Consider the following 15,285-nt stretch of genomic DNA (forward strand, 5'->3'; position numbering starts at 1 on the left):
AGCAAAATAAATAAATATATACAGTATGGGAATGAGGAGGTTGGATGGGCTACTTACAGAGGAGCTATGTACAGGTGCAGTGATCTGTGAGCTGCTCTGACACCTGGTGCTTAAAGTTAGTGAGGGAGATATGAGTCTGATTTTTGCAGTTTGTTCCAGTCATTGGCAGCAGAGAACTGGAAGGAAAGGTGGCCAAAGGATCTATGGATTCACATGACTGCGAATACAGATATACAGCTGTTTGTCACAGATACAGTGCCTTGCGAAAGTATTCGCCCCCCTTGAACTTTGCGACCTTTTGCCACATTTCAGGCTTCAAACATAAAGATATAAAACTGTATTTTTTTGTAAAGAATCAACAACAAGTTGGACACAATCATGAAGTGGAACGACATTTATTGGATATTTCAAACTTTTTTAACAAATCAAAAACTGAAAGATTGGGCGTGCAAAATTATTCAGCCCCTTTACTTTCAGTGCAGCAAACTCTCTCCAGAAGTTCAGTGAGGATCTCTGAATGATCCAATGTTGACCTAAATGACTAATGATGATAAATACAATCCACCTGTGTGTAATCAAGTCTCCGTATAAATGCACCTGCACTGTGATAGTCTCAGAGGTCCGTTAAAAGCGCAGAGAGCATCATGAAGAACAAGGAACACACCAGGCAGGACCGAGATACTGTTGTGAAGAAGTTTAAAGCCGGATTTGGATACGAAGAGATTTCCCAAGCTTTAAACATCCCAAGGAGCACTGTGCAAGCGCTAATATTGAAATGGAAGGAGTATCAGACCACTGCAAATCTACCAAGACCTGGCCGTCCCTCTAAACTTTCAGCTCATACAAGGAGAAGACTGATCAGAGATGCAGCCAAGAGGCCCATGATCACTCTGGATGAACTGCAGAGATCTACAGCTGAGGTGGGAGACTCTGTCCATAGGACAACAATCAGTCGTATATTGCACAAATCTGGCCTTTATGGAAGAGTGGCAAGAAGAAAGCCATTTCTTAAAGATATCCATAAAAAGTGTTGTTTAAAGTTTGCCACAAGCCACCTGGGAGACACACCAAACATGTGGAAGAAGGTGCTCTGGTCAGATGAAACCAAAATGGAACTTTTTGGCAACAATGCAAAACGTTATGTTTGGCGTAAAAGCAACACAGCTCATCACCCTGAACACACTATCCCCACTGTCAAACATGGTGGTGGCAGCATCATGGTTTGGGCCTGCTTTTCTTCAGCAGGGACAGGGAAGATGGTTCAAATTGATGGGAAGTTGGATGGAGCCAAATACAGGACCATTCTGGAAGAAAACCTGATGGAGTCTGCAAAAGACCTGAGACTGGGATGGAGATTTGTCTTCCAACAAGACAATGATCCAAAACATAAAGCAAAATCTACAATGGAATGGTTAAAAAAACATATCCAGGTGTTAGAATGGCCAAGTCAAAGTCCAGACCTGAATCCAATCGAGAATCTGTGGAAAGAACTGAAAACTGCTGTTCACAAATGCTCTCCATCCAACCTCACTGAGCTCGAGCTGTTTTGCAAGGAGGAATGGGAAAAAATGTCAGTCTCTCGATGTGCAAAACTGATAGAGAGACATACCCCAAGGGACTTCCAGCTGTAATCGCAGCAAAAGGTGGCGCTACAAAGTATTAACTTAAGGGGGCTGAATAATTTTGCACGCCCAATTTTTTCAGTTTTTGATTTGTTAAAAAGGTTTGAAATATCCAATAAATGTAATTCCACTTCATGATTGTGTCCCACTTGTTGTTGATTCTTCACAAAAAAAAATACATTTTTCTAACTTTATGTTTGAAGCCTGAAATGTGGCAAAACGTCGCAAAGTTCAAGGGGGCCAAATACGTTCGCAAGGCACTGTACTTTTTTTTAAAGGTAGGGGAGTGGGTCAGAAAACCAATCAGTATCTGGTGTTACGACCATTTTCCTCTAGCAGCTGTTGATTGTGGCTTGTGGAGTGTTGTCCCAGTCATCTTCAATGACTGTGAAAAATTGCTGGACATTGGTGGGAATTGGAACATGCTGTTGTACATGACAATCTAGAGCATCCCAAACATGTTCAATGGGTGTCATGTCTGGTGAGTATGCAGACCATGGAAGAACTGGGAAAATGTCAGCTTCCAGGAATTGTGTACAAATCCTTGCGACATGGGGCCGTGTAATATCATGCTGAAACAAGAGGTGATGGTGGTGAATGAAGGGCACGACAATGGGCCTTGGGATCTTGTCACGATATCTCTGTGCATTCTAATTGCCATTGATAAAATTGTGTTCACTGTCCTTAACTTATGCCTGCCCATACCAGAACCTCACCGCCACCATGGGGCACTCTGTTCACAACGTTGACATCAGCAAACCGCTTGCCCACACAACGCCATACACTCTGTCTGCCATCTGCCTGGTACTGTTGAAACCGGGATTCATCCGTGAAGAGCAGACTTCTCTAGTGTGCCAGAGGCCATTAAAGGTGAGCATTTGCCCACTGAAGTTGGTTACGACGCTGAACTGTAGTCAGGTCAAGACCCTGGTGAGGACGATGAGTATGCAGATAAGCTTCCCTGAGAAGGTTTCTGAAAAAAAATATTAGGTTGTGCAAACCCACAGTTTCATCAGCTGTCTGGGTGGCTGGTCTCAGACGATTCCACAGGTGAAGAAGCCGCATGTGGAGGTCCTGGGCTGGCGTGGTTATACGTGGTCTGTGGTTATGAGGTCGGTTGAATACACTGCCAATTCTCTACAATTATGTTGGAGGAGGTTTATGGTAGAGAAAGGAACATTACATTATCTGGCTACAGCTCATGTGGACATTCTTGTAGTCAGCATGCCAATTGCATGCTCCCTCAAAACTTGATACATCTGTGGCATTGTGTTGTGTGACAAAACTGCACATTTTAGAGTGGGCTTCTACTGCCCCCAGCACAAGGTGCACCTGTGTAATGATCATGCTGTTTAATCAGCTTCTCGGTATGCCACACCTGTCAAGTGGATGGATTATCTTTGCAAAGGAGAAAAGCTCACCAACAGGGATGTAAACTAATTTGTGCAAAAAGATTTAGAGAAATACTATTTCCGTGAGTATGGAAAATGTTTTTTAGCTCATGAAACATGGGACCAACACTTTACATGTTGAGTTTATATTTTTGTTCAGTATATATATACAATACCGTGTATATATATATATATATATTATATATATATACAATACCGTTCAAAAGTTTGGGGTCACTTAGAAATGTCCTTGTTTTTTTGTCCTTTAAAATAACATCAAATCGATCCGAAATACAGTGCAGACATTGTTAATGTTGTAAATGACTATTGAAGCTGGAAATGGCAGATCTTTTTATGAAATATCTACATAGGCGTACAGAGGCCCATTATCAGCAACCATCACTCCTGTGTTCCAATGACATGTTGTGTTAGCTAATCCAAGTTTATAATTTTAAAAGGCTAACTGATCATTAGAAAATCCTTTTGCAATTATGTTAGCACAGCTGAAAACTGTTGTCCTGATTAAAGAAGCAATAAAACTGGCCTTCTTTAGACTAATTGACTATTTGGAGCGTCAGCATTTGTGGGTTTGATTACAGGCTCAAAATGGCCAGAAACAAATAACTTTCTTCTGAAACTTGTCAGTCTATTATTGTCCTGAGAAATTAAGGCTATTCCATGCGAGAAATTGCAAAGAAACTGAAGATCTCGTACAACGCTGTGTACTACTCCCTTTACAGAACAGCGCAAACTGGCACTAACCAGAATAGAAAGAGGAGTGGGAGACCCTGGTGGACAACTGAGCAAGAGGACAATTACATTAGAGTGTCTAGTTTGAGAAACAGATGCCTCACAAGTCCTCAACTGGCAGCTTAATTAAATAGTTCCCGCAAAACACCAGTCTCAACATCAATGGTGAAGAGGAAACTCCAGGATGCTGGCCTTCTATGCAGAGTTCTTCTGTCCAGTGTCTGTGTTCTTTTGTCCATCTTAATCTTTAATTTTTATTGTCCAGTCTGAGATATGGCGTTTGTCTTATAAACTCTGCCTAGAAGGCCAGCATCCCGGAGTTGCCTATTCACTGTTGATGGTGAGACGTTAGGAATCACATAGTAACCAAAAAAAAAATGTTAAACAAATCAAAATGTATTTTACATTTGAGATTCTTCAAAGTAGCCACCCTTTGACTTGCTGACAGCTTTGCACACTCTTGGCATTCTCTCAACCGGCTTCATGAGGCAGTCACCTGGAATGCATTTCAATTAACAGCTGTGCCTTGTTAAAAGTTCATTTGTGGAATTTATGTGTTTGAGCCAATCAGTTGTGTTTTGACAAGGTAGGGGTGGTATACAGATGATAGCCCTATTTGGTAAAAGACCAAGTCCTTATTATGCCAAGAATAGCTTAAATAAGCAAAGAGAAATGATAGCCCATCATTATTTTAAGACATGAAGGTCACTCAATATGGAAAATGTCAAGAACTTATAGTAAAAATAAAGAAAAGCACTTGAATGAGTAGGTGTATCCAAACTTTTGACTGGTACTATATACAGTTGAAGTCTGAAGTTTACATACACTCAATTAGTATTTGGTAGCATTGCCTTTAAATTGTTTAACTTGGGTCAAATGTTTCAGGTAGCCTTCCACAAGCTTCCCACAATAAGTTGGGTGAATTTTGGCCCATTCCTCCTGACAGAGCTGGTGTAACTGAGTCAGGTTTCTAGGCCTCCTTGCTTGCACACGCTTTTTCAGTTCTGCCCACAAATTTTCTATAGGATTGAGGTCAGGGCTTTGTGATGGCCACTCCAATATTTTTGACTTTGTTGTTCTTAAGCGATTTTACCACAACTTTGAAAGTGTGCTTGGGGTCATTGTCCATTTGGAAAACCCATTTGCGACCAAGCTTTAACTTCCTGACTGATGTCTTGAGATGTTGCTTCAATATATCCACATAATTTTCCTCCCTCATGATGCCATGTATTTTGTGAAGTGCACCAGTCCCTCCTGCAGCAAAGCACCCCCACAACATGATGCTGCCACCCCCGTGATTCACGTTTGGGATGATATTCTTTGGCTTGCAAGCCTCCCCCTTTTTCCTCCAAACATAACGATGGTCATTATGGCCAAACAGTTCCATTTTTGTTTCATCAGACCAGAGGACATTTCTCCAAAAAGTATGATCTTTGTCCCCATGTGCAGTTGCAAACCGTAGTCTGGCTTTTTTATGGCGGTTTTAGAGCAGTGGCTTCTTCCTTGCTGAGCGGCCTTTCAGGTTATGTCAATATTGGACTCGTTTTACCTGTTTTCTCCAACATCTTCACAAGGTCATTTGGTGTTGTTCTGAGAATGATTTGCACTTTTCACACCAAAGTACGATCATCTCTAGGAGACAGAACGCATCTCCTTCCTGAGCGGTATGACGGCTGCGTGGTCCCATTGTGTTTATACTTGCGTACTATTGTTTGTACAGATGAGCGTGGTACCTTCAGGCGTTTGGGAATTGCCCCCAAGGATGAACCAGACTTGTGGAGGTCTTGGCTGATTTATTTTGTTTTTCCCATGATGTCAAGCAAAGAGGCACTGAGTTTGAAGGTAGGCCTTGAAGTACATCCACAGGTACACCTCCAATTGACTCAAATGATGTCAATTAGCCTATCAGAAGCTTCTAAAGCCAAGACATAATTTTGGGAATTTTAAAAGCTGTTTAATGGCACAGTCAACTTAGTGTATGTGAACTTCTGACCCACTGGAATTGTAATACAGTTAATTATAAGTTAAATAATCTGTCTTTAAACAATTGTTGGAAAAATTACTTGTGTCATGCACAAAGTAGATGTCCTGACCGACTTGCCAAAACTATAGTTTGTTAATTAACAAGAAATTTGTGGAGTGGTTGAAAAACAAGTTATAATGACTCCAACCTAAGTTTATGTAAACTTCCGACTTAAAATGTATATATATTTATAAACTGGCTGGTTTGATCCCTGAATGCTGATTGGCTGACAACCATGGTATATCAGAATATATACCACGGGTATGAAAAAACATTTATTTTTACTGCTCTAATTATGTTGGTAACAAGTTTCTAATAGCAATGAGGCACCTCGGGTGTTTGTGATTTATGGCCAATATACCACAGCTAAGTGTCCAGCCCTTAGACGTGGTATTTTGGCCCTACATTATACCACACCCACTTGGGCCTTATTGCTGAAATTTATTCAGCATTCTATGTAAAAAGATTTATTAGAATAACTGTTCTGGGAAATTAAATGTTTATGAATCTGGGGAAATGAAGAGCAAAGGAAAGTGCATATATGCTGAATTTAACCATTTTATTACCATAGAGTCAGCCAGGGCCAATCTTCCAAACAGCTAGTCTGCTGAATCTCAACTGTAAATTCTTAGAGACCCCCTGATGTCCCATTACAATAAATCATAAATCATCAAAGCAACACATTGTTTTGAAAGCCCTCAAACACAGACTCACACAATTTATAATTAACCCTGTCTCACCCTGAACACTTGTGAATCATTTACATTTCAATTACGCTTCGGACACGAGGGCAACAAAGACTTTCTGTTATGGTCTAATCTGTTGTAAAAACACATTTCACACAAAGCACCAAATGCAAAGTAATTATAAACACTTGGACATTAGCACCACATAAACACACAATGGAGAGACGGAGAGCGCACGTGTTCCCTCTCCATGGTTTGGGCCGTTAGCCAGCAGAGCAGCAGACATATAGGCCAGGTTTATGTGAAGGATTACGAGTTGCCACGGCCTGAGGCGACAGGAGCAGCCCTGGAGAAGGAGCACCACAACAGCAGCAGAAAAAAACACATCAAAAGTAATGACTCCAATAGAGCTTCCATGACAGGCTGGAAGTGGGCTTTAGCAAAGGCTTTGAAATGTCAAACTGGACCCAGCCATATTACAGCCACAACACGGGCCTTGGACAACTCGACACCTTGGAATATGACGGTACACCAGTGTGTAAAAGAGGATCTGCGTACAAACCATTCATTTTGTATAGAGTACACATTACCTCATGTGTACGATTGTGTCTACACTGTAGGTGTAGGATTACAAGTTAGTCTTCCTACACTCTCCATTTTCTCCAACTGGTGAGTTGACAGGGTACAAAGTGACTCAAACTGTTGAAGCTGAGGAGTTGCAGATTCCGCGGTAGAAATACGGTCATTCGGGATTGAGCCGACATCTGCAGCGTTTACAGTGAATGCAGTCTCCCCTAAAGCGGGAACATCGCCGTTCAATTTCAATCACGCTGCAAAACTAAACTTCCGTGATACAGTTTGAATAGAGCCGTAAATTGTTCAGTAGAAAAATATAAACGCGTCATGTAAAGTGTTGGTCCCATGTTACATGAGCTGAAATAAAAGATCGCAGAGATTTTCCAAATGCATGAAAATCCCATTTCCCTCAAAGGTTGTTTACATCCCTGTTAGTGAGCATTTCTACTCCGCCAAGATAACCCATCCACTTGACAGGTGTGGCTTTTCAATAAGCTGATTAAACAGAATAATCATTACACAGGTCCACCTTGTGCTGGGGACAATAAAAGGCCACTCTAAAAAGTAGTTTTGTAACACAACGCCACAGATGTCTGAGGTCCAGGGAGGTGCAATCCACCAGAGGTGTTGCCAAATAATTGTGTTCATGTCTCTACCATAAACAGCCGCCAATGTCATTTCAGAGAATTTGGCAGTACGTCCAACCAGCCTCACATGTAACCAACCATGCCAGCCCAGGACCTCCACATCCAGCTTTCACCTGCGGGATCATCCGAGACCAGCCAGTCAGACAGAGGATGAAACTGGGTTTGCTCAACCAAAGAATTTCTGCACAAACTGTCAGAAACAGTCTCAGGGAAGTTCATCGTCCTCACCAGGGTGTTGACCTGACTGCAGTTCAGAGTCGTAACAGAGATCAGTGGGGAAATGTTCCCCTTTGTTGGCCACTGGAGAAGTGCACTCTCCACAAAAGAATCCCGGTTTCAATTGTTCCAGGCAGATAGTGTATGGCTTAGTGTGGTTGAGCAGTTTGCTGATGTCAACATTGTGAACAGAGTGCCCCGTGGTGGCAGTGGGGTTCTGTGAAATCCATAGATTAGGGCCCAATTTAACTGATTTCCATATCTGAACTGTAACCCAGTAAGATCTGTGAAATTGTTGCATTTTTATTCAGTATTTATTTATTCAGTATTTATTGGACAAGTTCAGGTGGCAACTGATTTAATCACAGAGCGCACTCTGTAGGCAGCAACACAGCAGACTAGCCATTAGCAGTCAGCTGAAGTCATACAGAGTTCTGATGGAACAAACACTAGAAAGCTAGCCACATTTACAGAGCAATTCAGTTGAAGTGGCAGATAGGGAAGATGGAAGAAATGTTTGATACAAGCCGTCACTGATCAGACTTAAATTATTCTGCAGTCTTTCAAAAGACACACCAATTGTAAAGCTGACAATTTTGTACTGCCAGTTCTCAGCTCTCCCCCTCTACCGGGGGTTTGGATTGAGGAGTCATCTAGTGACGTGGACCTGGTGCCTGAGCAGAGCCCTGCACTGTGAAGAATCAATGGTGGGGGACTCATCACTCATAGGTCAGGAAAAGTTCACGTCAATGCAAGTCAACCTGCACACCCACTATGGCCCTAGGTCTGTATACTGACATCACACAAAATGGTTTGTGCCAAAATTTGCATCGCTGGTTCCGGTTGCATTCCTTGGCATCATTAAAATGCAACCGAGTCATTACCTCCCTCTCATCAAGAGACACGACCCAAGCCGTATTTACACTAAGGACTGATGCAGGGTGATTGATCACCCTGACAGGTCATTACTGATTTAGTCAGAGAGAAACTAGGTGGCACAATCCCATCTTCCCTGAACATTTAGACAAACAACTTCAAATTATTTATTTATATTGGGTCAGGTCTGATCAGGCAAAGGATGCAAATAGCACTGTATAGTGCTTCTATCCAGGAAAACAATGAGACAAATAGCTTTATATGTACCATAAAAACATGTTTTAAATCATTCAAGATCTCAGTTTAGTGCAACTAAAAGAGCAATGGTACTTCACTAGTATTTACAATTTAACCTCAATATAGTACTACGGCACTTTCAGACTACAAGTTAAACCCTTGACCAGTGACATCTGGCTGCGTGACCTCCACAGGGCCTCGCTCTGCAGGGAAGGAGGCTCGAGGCTTGATGCTGAAGAGGTCACACAGGTTGACCTCCGATTCCACAAAGTGAGGGATCTTGCGCTCGTTGAAGAGGCCTGAGATGTTAACCTCCACCGTTGCCCGTCGTGACACCCTCATGCACAATGCGAAGAGGCGCCGCAGGTCGTCCTTCACCAGGGGCAGCTGGTGGCCTTCCAGACGCTTCTGCCAGTCCTTCTTGGGTCGCTTGCGCTTCTGCTACAGAGAGAAAAACAAGATGCGACAGATAAATGGATTTCGGAGGTATAAAATGTTTAGTGGAACAATTCACCACTACAACTGTTCAGAACAGTCATTAACTTTAACTGCCCAGTAGACAAGAAGCCTGTGTAGAAGGACTTCATTTCCTGTAGGGGCTTCAGAGCCGGACAAATTGAGACAAGACCGACGTTGTGTGAGTAAACACCACCCCTCCCTCGAGCCCCACTATGCCCAAAGCTGCTATAGATTCCCATCAATCTACCAGACATCTAAGGGACTCCACTTTCAACTGCTTCAAAGACATGGTTCAGGGCACACATACAGACCAATGATCCCCTAGCCAGAGCCAGACACTCAGCACTCCAAACAGTAGACCCACGTCATCTTACCAACAGAGGATAGTTGGACTAAAACCATGCTTACCTTCTCAGGGTTGGGCATCTGGGTCGTGGTGAGCCAGGTGTCTGCTTAGGCTCTCCTGGACGATTGAACAGAGGTGTTCATCACAACAATGATGGAGTACAAACATTATGACAGCAGCAAAGTATGATCAAATCTATTCTAAACATTTATACCGTACCAATGCCACAACGGCAAACATCTCCATCCGCTACATGGACAAATATTTATTGGGATTAAAAATGACATTTTGTCCACGGGGAGGTGATAGAAAATAAGCCACTAATAGTTAATTGACAAGACATTCAGTGCCGACTTAGAAATTCATCAGGCTGCTTCGCACGCAGCGATTGAAACCCAACTGCACGTCGTCGCTGTAGAAGACGAGACAGTTATGGATGCGTGTTCTTAGTAAGACAGCTGACAGGCAGGCTGAAGAGGCAGCGTCGGGCAGAAAGCTACAAGTGTGTTCAATAGAGAACAGCAAAATAGACCGCCTAAAATCAGGGAGGGGCATCTCCAGTCGTCAGGGACCGGAGCGGTGTCACCCACCCCCCCCCATCCTAGCAAACAGCTGATTAATTGCATTCCAAGCAGATAATTGTTGGAGTGGTGTGTTAACTTAGGCAAAAGTGGGACACCAATCAGCGCCGCACCCCCCGAGACTGGAGTTGCCCATCCCTCATCTAAACAAATAATATGCCTAAGACAATGGAAAGGGCAAACAGTTCCACTATACCTAAGGGCCTTGAATGACTCAATGCCCTCTGGAAAGTTCACACACTTGTATAAATGAACTGCAAACCCTTACCTGGCCAGATAAAAGGAACCCTTAACCAGGGGAGCACAGGAAGTGTAACAACTAGCCGTACTCAGTAGGAGTGTTGATAGAGGATCAGTTTCACCTTAGAGCATATTGAACTGCAGGACCTGATCCTAGAACACCAGTCTCACGCCGTCGGAACACAGACCCCACAGTACATACCCGCATGGCAAAGGTCCTGTGGCAGTCGGGGAAGTAGCAATGGTACTTGAGGAGCTGCAGGTGGGCCTTGCGGATGTGGTGCTGCAGGTTGAAGGTAGTGGAGAAGTAGGCCTTGCAGCCACTGCTGGGGCACAGCAGGACAGGCTTCTGCAGGGCGTGGGTCCGCTTGTGTCTACGCAGAGAGTCCACATGCTTAAACACCTTCTGGCACAGCTTTACAGGTGAATGTGGCTGCAGGGACAGGAGAGAGGCAAATGTCACTGCTGGATTCCTGCCCAACAAGTTGTCCATGAGTCAAAACAGATGGTATGAGCAGGCAGCTGGTGAGAGTAAAGGGTATGAATGTTCGACACGGAAGGTTACCAATAAAATAAAACTTCCCCTTAATTGCATTAATAGACAGCCAACACATCTTAGGCCGTTTCCCCCAAACACTGTCACAATAGAACTAGCAGGGTAGAAGGCAGGACATTTACAGAAGTGGTAGAAGACTGAGGAAAAATATTAAAAAGTGTGAAAACAATGACAGTGGAACAGTAAAGGCAGGTTGGCCTGGACTGGTACAGTAATTTGTGCTTTTCGTAGTCCTTCAGTAACAGTGCCAGTTAAGGGGGTTTGGTGGGGTGCTTACCTGGGTGTTTGGCCATGTGCTTGTGCATTTTACCCCAGGTTTGCTCAAAATGATTGCGTTCAGGCTGTGGGCATCGGTAACCTGCAGAGTGGGAGAGATGTATGGGCAGTGTTGGGTTAAGAGTCAATGACAACTGCTTACCATCATCTTCCTCAACGTGATCAAGACAAAGGAGATTGTGGACTACAGGAAAAAGAGGACCGAGCACGCCTCCATTCTCATCAATGGGGCTGTAGTGGAGCAGGTTGAGAGCTTCAAGTTCCTTGGTGTCCACATCACCAACAAACTAACATGGTCCAAGCACACCAAGACAGTCGTGAAGAGAGCACGACCAAACCTATTCCCCCTCAGGGGACTGAAAAGACTTGCCATTGGTCCTCAGATCCTCAAAAGGTTCTACAGCTGCACCATAGAGAGGATATTGATTGGGTGCATCACTGCCTGGTATGGCAACTGAGCGGAGCTACAGATGGAAGTGCGAACGGCCCAGTATATCCCGGGGCAGAGCTTCCTGCCATTCAGGACCTTTATACCAGGCGGCGTCAGAGGAAGGCCCTAAAAATTGTCAAAGATTCCAGCCACCCTAGTCATAGACTGTCCTCTGTTACCACACAGCAAGCGGTACCGGAGTGCAACGTCTAGGGCCAAGAGGCTTCTAAACAGTTACTACCCCAAAGCCATAAGACTCCTGAACATCTAGTCAAATGGCTACCCAGACTATTTGTATTGCAAATGTTTCTTCTCATGGGCTTTTGCGAGCGACAATGCGTGTCAAACCTGACTCCACATCCTCTCTTTGAACATCTGAAGAGAAAAACCAGGGACCGAATAATTAAACATTTAAATCTACTAAAACATACACTTGTGTTTTAAATAGAGTGTGTGCATCAACAGCTTAGGCCTTGTGCAATTTTCAAAGGCTGTAAGGCCTACCGGATCAATTAAAGATTGTGACTTACTTGAAATCAGAAGATATTCCACGCTCCTTCAAATGTAATTTATACACCCTCTGTTTCTTGAATGTCAATAAGCAATTTGGGAAACTGCACTGCACATGGGGAAAATTAAGCAAGTCAATATAACATTCAGCACATTGAGATGATGGTAAATAAAAGGAAATGGCTTCTTAAATGGCAAGAACACATTTCATAACATACCCCATGCCAGGGCCAAAGGGGTCCGTTAAAAAGGGAATAGAGGATACTGAAAGTGGGCAATCTCCAAATAGCAACGTGGTTATTCGGCGCCATCTAGTGGACTGGAACCTTAAAGTACTTGTCCTTTTCGCCGTGGGCATAATAGGCGTGTCTTCAACTTGTCCGCGTTGAAGAAAGCAGTTGTGCGACTCACAAATGTGCATCTGTTGGGTGAAACATTAACCAGTGTGAGTGAAATCTCAAACTATAGCCGAACCCATGGGTACGAAATGAAACGTAAACTGAAATTTACACACCTGAATTCTTTCACCCAGGTGTGGCGGCTCAGGTGAGATTTCGGTGAGAAACGACGGCCACATTCAGCCACTTCGCATTGAAAAGGTTGCTGAGAAACGAGAACCAATAGGGCAATAAATTATAGTTTACACAATCGTAATCTTTGACTACTAATCACGAGGCTCAAACTTCAGAAATAACTTTCCCATTCGAACTATCGCGAGTCTACACACTTCAGCAAAACATGTTTTTTTTATTTTTTACACGAAATCAATTAGCTCGGGAATGGGGTTAAATCCACATGAACCATTGTTAAATTCGAATATCGCTCAATTATCAAGCCATGTCCCCATATCATATTTACTGCTCCTGTGTACACGGTCTCGTGCTCTTTCAAACGCCACTCCCGTTTGAACGTCGCCCCACAAAAAAAACTGTTGTCGAGGACCCGAGTCCTGTTCCTGGGCTTACGGCGTTCATTGCCTCTTGAAACCAGTCGTCTATTCGGTTACACACTGTCAATCAAGAGGAGAGTGTTCCCCACGCCAACAACTCTTGTAGCCTCTAAGAGTGCACTGAGGTGAATTGACCCAGGTTGCACGTGTGCCGAATAAATTGCTAAAGTCAGGTGTCAGTGTTTGCAGTGAATGGCCGTGTTCCAGGCTGACTGATTGCAGACATGTCAGATCTCACGATGCCTGAGGTGGCTACAGTTCGCTTGAACGTTTGCTACGTTGCGAGACGGTTTGCAGTGAACGACACAATTTCCCAGTAATGGGGCGGCAGGTAGCTTAGTGGTTAGAGCGTTGGGCCAGTAACCGAAATATTTCTCGATCGAATCCCCGAGCTGGCAAGATACAAATATGTCGTTTTGAACAAGGCAGTTAATTGACTTGCCTAGTTAAATAAACAAAAACATGTTATTGAACAGACCGTGGGGTACTTTTGGTGGGTGTGGCGGACTGGCTTGAGGCAATGCGTGACGTCTTTAAAGGCCAGTGGCCATGCTGACAGCGTTCCCAACCCATAAACCAAACCCTACCGCTCTTCAACTGGTCGTTCAGTACAGCATCGTTTCCGTTCAATTGAGCATTCCAGAACTCAAAAACATACAAAACGCAGGTCACGTCAAAAATGTATTATATTATACATATATACATTTTTAAATCAACACAGATCACCACTGTTCATCATGTATTCAACACGCTGCGACGCAACTACTGTATTCTTACAGCAGAGGGTGGCATATCTTACTACAGATTTGAGAGAGAGATAAGGATGTACACATTTTTTGGTGCAAGAGTTTATTAATTCCTTGATCAAACAAAACTATTATTACCAATCCCAAGGATTGGACGCAACATTTCTTGTTTACTGTTATTATGTTGGTAACTAGTTTATAATAGAAATAAGGCACCCCAGCCGTGACCTGGAGTCCCATAGGGCAGCACACAATTGTCCCAAGTGGCACAGCAGTCTAAGGCACTGCATCTCAGTACTACAGACACCCTGTTTCAAATCCAGGCTGTATCACAACTGGCTGTGATTGGGAGTCCCATAGGGTGGTGCAGCATTGTTGAGTTTGGCCAATTTAGGCCGTCATTGTAAATAAGAGTGAGATCTTAACTGACTTACCTAGTTAAATCAAGTTTACACATTTTTACGTGGCTCTAGCGACTCCTTGTGGCAGGCCGGGTGCCTGCAGGCTGACTTCAGTTTTCAGTTGAACGTGTTTCCTCCGACACATTGGTTAAACACATTGGTTAAACGAGCGGCTTTTAAAAGAAGGGATTTAAAAAAAGAATAATAATAAGGCACCTGTATCCAGGCACTCCTCATTGTGTCATGCATTTTTTAAACCTTTATTTAACTAGGCAAGTCAGTTAAGAGAAAACTGCAAGACTCAATAGAAGACAAAACAAGGAACAAACCAAAAAAGACAGGCTTTTGAAAAATTTACTATTTTTCATAAAATTGTACAGTTATCTTAGCTAGCTGAATTGCTAGCAGAATTGTTTACTTGTTGCTAAGCAGTTGCTAGGGACTCTCCTGGAAGAAGCTAGCTAGCTTACAAAGAATAACAACAAAAATATCTAGTTAACAGAAGAAAGGAAGACAAAATAAGGACAAAAGAAGGACAGAAGAAAAAGGAAAAGAAAGAGGACTACAAAGTGAAACAGTCAGCACTTCTATTGCAACTTCGTATTTCGTCGTCCTAACGTAGTCTACACTGCTATCTGCCCAGCAGCTAGCCAGCTAGCAAACGTCCACCGTCTACCGAATAGCAGCACTGTAGAAACTATTACACTCAACTGAACGACTTGATTAGTGTAGTGTTAGCTAGCTACATAGTTGTCTTTGCTGTCTTC

General features: G+C 43.3%; 1 pseudogene; it reads right to left on the reverse strand.

Annotated features, from left to right (window-relative positions):
* Window positions 1-9,022: 9,022 nt before the first annotated feature.
* LOC118381949 (P43 5S RNA-binding protein-like) lies at window positions 9,023-13,424 on the reverse strand (annotated as a pseudogene).
* Window positions 13,425-15,285: the final 1,861 nt, after the last annotated feature.

This window comes from Oncorhynchus keta, chromosome 32, assembly GCF_023373465.1.
Source record: "Oncorhynchus keta strain PuntledgeMale-10-30-2019 chromosome 32, Oket_V2, whole genome shotgun sequence".
In the NCBI taxonomy this organism is placed as follows: Eukaryota; Metazoa; Chordata; class Actinopteri; order Salmoniformes; family Salmonidae; genus Oncorhynchus; species Oncorhynchus keta.